The sequence below is a fragment of the Ricinus communis genome, chromosome 8 (assembly GCF_019578655.1).
Source record: "Ricinus communis isolate WT05 ecotype wild-type chromosome 8, ASM1957865v1, whole genome shotgun sequence".
Lineage (NCBI taxonomy): Eukaryota > Viridiplantae > Streptophyta > Magnoliopsida > Malpighiales > Euphorbiaceae > Ricinus > Ricinus communis.
The window spans coordinates 22,553,429-22,560,636 of record NC_063263.1 but is presented as its reverse complement, the minus strand read 5'-3'; the positions used below and the strand labels follow the sequence as shown (position 1 = coordinate 22,560,636).

Here is a 7,208-nt window from a genome sequence, read left to right as displayed (position 1 = left end):
ATGTAAATTTAGGTATTGCCTATTTATGCTGGTAGACTGAATAAAATATGTAGTATTTTGGTGGTTAAGAGTTGGTGATGAATTAGTATTATAATGGATAAAATTGAAATTATACTTGATAGAGATAACGAATAATCAGGCTTGCTACGGGTTTTGATGGCCTTACGCCTACACATTTCGTAGTGCCGGTCACGGGCCCATAGATCGGGTTGTGACTCAGTTTTATATACTAGCTTTATATGTATATTAAAATTTATACTAAATAGATACCAAAATATGTAAAATTGACACCAAAAAATACGAAATAAATACTAAAATATAATTTCAGAAATAAGTTCTAGATACTAATTATATACTAAATGTATACCTAATATGTATTGAAACATATACTATAATAGATAAAAAAAACAATTTCAAATACTAGTTATATATTTATTATATACGAATATATATTAAAATATATAAAACAGATACAAAAAAATAGTTTTAAATGCTAATTACGTATACATCCGGCTAATGGATTGATATGCAATTAAAATAATATTATTGAATGGATACTAAACATATATAAGACATATACTAAACATATACCAAAAATTAAATATCATAAAAATTATAAAAAGATATACCAAATTGCCAATAACATATACCATTTCTTAAAAAAATATATACCTAATATATACCACTGTATTTTTGAAATCACAATATTTTTGAAAGAAAAAAATATTTTACATTGTTTTTTGATAGATGCAAATTATATATAGTTATTTAGAGTATTTTAGAGCTTCGATGGTATGTTTTCTATATATAATATGATCAAAAATAAGTATTTATACCTCATTTAGATTTTATTGTCTAATTTCAGGTAATATTAACCAAAAAGAAAATTATGAAGAAAAAAATTAAAAAATGAGCTTAATTGGACATATTTGTGTCAAGGCCCAAAAATAAGACATGTGGACCTGCTATTTGTTGAGCTAGTCCAATTCTACTATAAACCTAAGGGGCATTTTAGTTATTTTGTATAATTATTAAGATTTATATTAAGAGTTATTGTGGGATAATATTTAATGGAGATAAGAATACTTATAGTCTTATCTATTATATAGACTTATATTGGTATACTTATTTTTATGGAGACTTATTTAGAGGAGGACTTTACTCTATATATATCTCTACAAATCTAGTTATAACAAAAGAGGATGAGAGGTTTCTCCTATATGCTCTCTACTACATTTTTCATGTACATTTGTCCACTATTCTTCTTTCTGTAATTCTTTATAGTTCATCTTATACAAATACTTAGTTTTAACTTTCATTGTTCTTTTAAGATCTAAGAAGTCTTTTAAGAATGGAGAGTGATGACTAATCATCTTTCTACTTGAAGGATTTTAAATTTCGAGGGAGCTTTCTTTTCTGTGTTTTTTTTATGTCTTTCTATTTAATATCATGATCATTGGGTTAAATATGTTATACTAGTTTCATAAGTATTTAGTTTAGAGCTCTTTTACTTATGTATGAACTTTTTTTATTTATTTATTTGATGAATGGTTTTGTTTACCTTCATATTTTTATTTATTTCAATTATTATTTTTGGTTGATCATCATTATCAATTTAATAATAATACTTGTTATGAATTAGGTTAAATTTATTAGAGACATCATCTTTACTTCAATCTATATTGGTAGAAAAAACTTTAGTTGCATCATTAATTTGAGTAATTAAAGAAAAAGACTCATCACCATACATCATAATCATTGCATATTTATTTTATAAATATTCTATTTTTTCAAAATACTGGTTTAGAGTGTTTAGGTTTACTTTTATTGTTTTATGTTGATAAGATCGACCTCGTGGTGAATATACCATTTTACTATAAGAACGGTTCGTGCACTTGCAGGTACTAACTTAGACACATCAAGTTTTTAGCGCCATTACTAGGAAACTGTATCCAAACTTTATTATATTGATTGATTGTCAAATTGTCTTGTATTTGTTTTCTGAAGTGTTTTATTTATGTGTTTTTATTTTATTTTTTATTTTTATTTATTTTAAGTATTTAAATTTTAAATTTTCTTTTATTTTGTATGCCTCGTAGGAAAAACTAGAAGAAGTTGAGATCATGGCAAACCCACCAAGAGAAATAGGAGTTGAAAGGTAAATGATTGTAAAAGATTATGCATTGCTTATAATTGGTAACACTAATTCATGCATAGTACTAGGTGATGCATATAGGAATACTAGGTGATGCATTTAGGAAATATGAAATTAAGAATATATATTTTAATATATTTTATTTATTTTATGGAAATGCCTAGTGAGGATGCATTAAGATTCATTAGAGAGTTTTATGTTATAGTTCATACTTCTCCATTATCTAGACTTAATGAGGATCAACTAAGAATGAGGTATTTTCCTTATTCTTTGAAAGAAAGAGCAAAGGCTTGGTCAATAACCTTTTTTTTTCTAATTTTTTAAGAACTTAGGATGAAGTTTATTAAAATTTTATAAGTAAGTTATACTAACATCAAAAGCCAAAGAATTAAGACCTAAAATTTCTAATTTTTATCAAAAGGATACTGATTTCTTTCATGAAGCATGGGATCGCTTCAAATCACTTTTGTTGCAATGCCCACACCACGAATATCCACTTCCAATAACTAATCAATCATTTTATGATAGGTTAATATAACAGTATCAATATATGGTCGATAATGCAGCTGGGGGTGCTATGTTAGAAAAGACTGCTGATGAGGCTTTTGATATCCTTTAGATGTTAGGAGCTAACTTACAACAAAAGAGTGTGAGAACAAAAAGAGTATGAGTGAATGAAGTAGAAAATAGCAGTGAGATGGCCATGCAATTGGTTGAATTGACTAAGCAAGTTAAGATGCTTGCCTCAATAAAAAATACACCAAGTAATGAAGCATGTGGTATTTATAGTATTTATGGTCATGGTGCTAATATTTATTTATCTTTTAATAATTATAAAGAAAATATATATGACCAAGCAAATTTGATGGAATCTTGCCAACCCAAGCAGCCTATGAATGATCCTTATTCCAACACATATAAGCCAAGTTAGAGAAACCATCCAAATTTTTCTTGGAGATATAATAATCAAAATCCACCACAAATATTAAGAAACCCAAATCAACCTCATCACCAAAACCAATATTCTCTCAATTCCAAAGGAGCTCCAATCTTTCCGTTCAAGATCAATAACAAACTTTTCAATCTAATGAGAAAAGAAAGCCAAGTTTGGAAGAAACACTTCAATCATTTATGATGGCTTCTCATGATAGGATGGAGAGGAATGAGAAAAAGACAGATTATATTAAAGTTTTAATGAAACGTTTAGAAGCTCAAATGAGACAGATTGTTGAAGTTGTTTAAGAGCTTAAGAAAGAGAAACTATCAAGTCAATCTCAACAAGCCAATTCTATTACCATTATAAAAAAAGGTGAGGTTGTTGATAATAAAATTGATATGGCAACTGAAAGAAATTCTTCTTCTTATGCAGGTACATTTAAAGGTGATGGATTAGTGGAAGTAAAAATAAATAAAGAGAGCATGCAAAAGGAAGAAAAAGTAGAGCCTAATCTTAGGCTTGTGAAAAAAAAATGAAATATTTTTTGTACCTGAATTCCATAAGGCATCTCAGCCTTATAAGCCACTTATTCTTTTTCTAAATCGATTCAAAGAGAGCAAATAATTTTATAAAAATATTAAGATGCTCTCTAAATTTAACACTAATTTAGCTTTGTTTGATGTTATTAGGAATAAGCTAGCTTATGCAAAGTTCTTTAAAGAGTTGAATATCAACAAAAGGTGATATGCGAATAATAAAAAGTACAAGTATCAAAAAAAGCAAGTGCAGTGCTCCAACATTAATTGACTTTTAAAATAAAGAATCCTGGTAGCTTCACCATTGATATTATAATGGATGACAAATAGGTTACAAAAATGGTGTTAGATTTGGGAGCAAGCATCAACTTGATGCCTTATTTAATTTATGAGCAATTTGGCTTGGGTAAATTGAAGCTCACCACTATGACTCTACAATTTGCTGATAGATCAATAAAATATCCTAGAGGTATAGTGGAAGACTTACTAGTTCAAGTAAGTAAGTTAATAATTCTTGTTGATTTTGTAGTGCTTGATATGGAAAATACACCAACAACTATACTTCTTGATATACCTTTCATGGAAACTATTAGAACAGTTACTGATGTGCATAATGAAAAACATACTATGATAGTTTTAGGAGAAACTGTAAAATTTAAAGTGTTTGATTCTCTAACTTTATCTTCTAAATATACTATTGATGAGTATTTATATGTTGATTGTTTAGATTCTTATGTTTATAGAAAATTATATGATTGTATTCTATTCTTAATTGATAAGAACTTTCATCACACTTTAGCTATTCACATTAAAAGTATAAAACTATACTTGAAAGGAATAGCTTATGACTAAGAGGTGGAGTGCATGGATGAACGCCCATCATGAGCATAATGAGGAATATTTAGCTATAGATAATAAAACTTAGCAATTGTATTTTATTCTTATGTAATTTAGTTTTTTCTTTTATTTTGTTCATTTCAGTATTTTATGTTTATTTTGTAAGCCTATAAAGTAAATATCAGCATTCCTACCTTCTTTGATTCCTAAAAGGTAATATTTCTCCATGTGGTAATGTATCAATTTTTTTATAATATGTCTTCATATTTAATAGATCTTATGTTATTATGTGGATATTGTGTGTTTAGTGTGTGTTGCATATTCATTGATTATTAAGGAAATATTAATTAAAAATCACTTGACTTTAGGCATGTCTCATTTTCTTGTAGGATTAGATTTAGCTCTTTTAATATGTTTATCATTAGTTAATTTTTTTATTAGTTATTTTTAGTTTTAATGACTTTTTAGTTTTAAATTTTTGTTTTATTTAAATTATTAATAAATTTAAATTTTAGTTTAAATTGTCAGTTTCTTTATTTAAGTATTACAATTTATAATTTTCATTTAAATTTATATTTTCATTGATTATTTGCCCTTATAGCGTGTAAAAGTTAATTACAAGTATTTTAGAAAAAATCGGAGCGAGACACATTGTAGCAGCGAATTATTGCATAGGCCTGCAACAATAACCACCAACAATTTACTGCTCACGGAACCATCAGCGACCAAGCAAATGCAGGAGCAAGGCACCTCCGCTCGTCGTAGACCATCTGCTAAGCGCAGGGCAGGTCGTGCAGCAGACATCCACGAGCACGCAACCTTCTTCCACGAGCAAGGCAGATGCTCAACCAACAGCACTCCGCGAGGTCACGACACATCTGCCAAGTCGCAGGAGGCGCGACTCGACTCCTTCCTTGGCTAATTTTCCCTAAAATTTAATTTTTAGAAATTATTAAGGTTAAGGCTAATTGACATATGTACGAAAATTAAATCCTTTTTACTTTAAAACATTCTTTTTAAAAATTAAATACATATCCATCCCTTCCTAATGCATAAGCATGTCATTGACCTAGGACTTCATTTTAGGATTCTTTTAGTTATTATAATGTTAATTATCTTAGGATTTTACCTTTCTATTTTCTTTAAGATTTTCATTTTTGATGTAAATGACTTAAATTATCTACTTTCTTTCTATTTCTTTTATATTTATCAATGATATGTGGTCAAGTGTGCTTCTAAGGCTGGATTAATGAATATTGAAATTTATGTTCATGGCTTTCTACGCATTGCTAAAATCCAGGGAAATATTCTATCTTTCTCCTCCTTTCTTATTTTTTAATTTCATAAATGCTAATGACATTGAAAACAATGTCAAACTTCAGTGTGGAAGGAAAATAGAATTATTTATTTATTTATTTATTTAATATGCTATGTGAATTAACAACTTTGATTAAATTTTTATAAAATTTTAAATTTTTCTACTCAGCTTTTTGTTATTTTTTTATATAAGAGCCAATGAAAGAATGCTATTATGCCAAGTTTTTTTTGAATTCTTGAATTTATATTTAACATGTATATGTGAACTCATGAGTTTATTTGCACTTAAATGATCAAGTAGCCATTCTTTGTATATGGACATAATGAGTAGTTTGACAAGTTTGAGTTGGATATAATTAGATATGTATGATTAAATTATTATTTTGACGTTATTAAATTAGCTTGCCTAAATTTTGTGAGATATGTTGTAGGCAAGTAAAGGCTCTAAGTTTAATAATCTACTATACTAGCTTTAGTTGCTTAGTAACCGGGAATCTCCATATGACCAATGTTGATTTTTGCGTAAAAAGACAATTAAGATCATGAGTATGCAAAGCATCTTGATGTATGTTTTGTTGAGTAACCAGGTACATTCATTATCTATGTTTGTATTTGCGTAAAAACGCTTGACATCTCAAGAAAGAAAATAATCCACAAGTATCTAAGTTTAAATCCAAGGGGTGTAAAGAAGAAAGAAAAAAAAAAGGAGCTTAAAAAATAAGTGATATAAAAATGTATAAATATCTATTGATCTCTTGTTTATGAATGGAGGTTTTTCCCTTTTGAATAGGGTTATAATGATTTGGATTATGCACAATAGTTATATCCTTTAAAGATGAATTAAACTATTTGTTGTGAAACTGGTGTGAAAGATTGGATGCTTGAATCTTTTGTTAACAATGATTGAATTTACACTTTTAGAGAAATTTTAAATGATTCAAGTTATTCTTTGGTTGACATGATTAGAGTATTAGTGAGATTCTTTTGAATAATATCTTAAGGCTGAGTATGATTGTCCTTCATAATTTTTACAAAAATTAATTCCTAAGCTGCTATTTACTTAAAAACAAGTAAAGATTTAAGTGTGGGGGTATTTGATAGGTCCAAATTATATATAGTTATTTATAGTATTTTAGAGCTTTAATGGTATGTTTTCTATATATAATATGGTGAAAATAAGTATTTATAACTTACTGAAGCTTCATTGTCTAATTTCAGATAACATTAGCCAAAGAAGGAAATATAGAGAAAATTACTCAAAAAGGAGCTTAATTGGACATGTTTGTGTCAAGGCCTAAGATTGAGACATGTGGACTTGCTATTTGTTGTGCTAACCCATTTTTACTATTTACCTAAGGGACATTTTAGTTATTTTGTATAATTATTAAAATTTATATTAAGAGTTATTATAAGATAATATTTGATG

At 27.7% G+C, this 7,208-nt stretch overlaps 1 non-coding gene across 1 annotated transcript; it reads right to left on the bottom strand.

Moving 5' to 3' along the window:
* Window positions 1–2,540: 2,540 nt before the first annotated feature.
* On the bottom strand, window positions 2,541–2,647 carry LOC112536207. The gene has a single exon (XR_003080258.1). It is a non-coding gene; the product is annotated as a small nucleolar RNA R71 (small nucleolar RNA).
* Window positions 2,648–7,208: the final 4,561 nt, after the last annotated feature.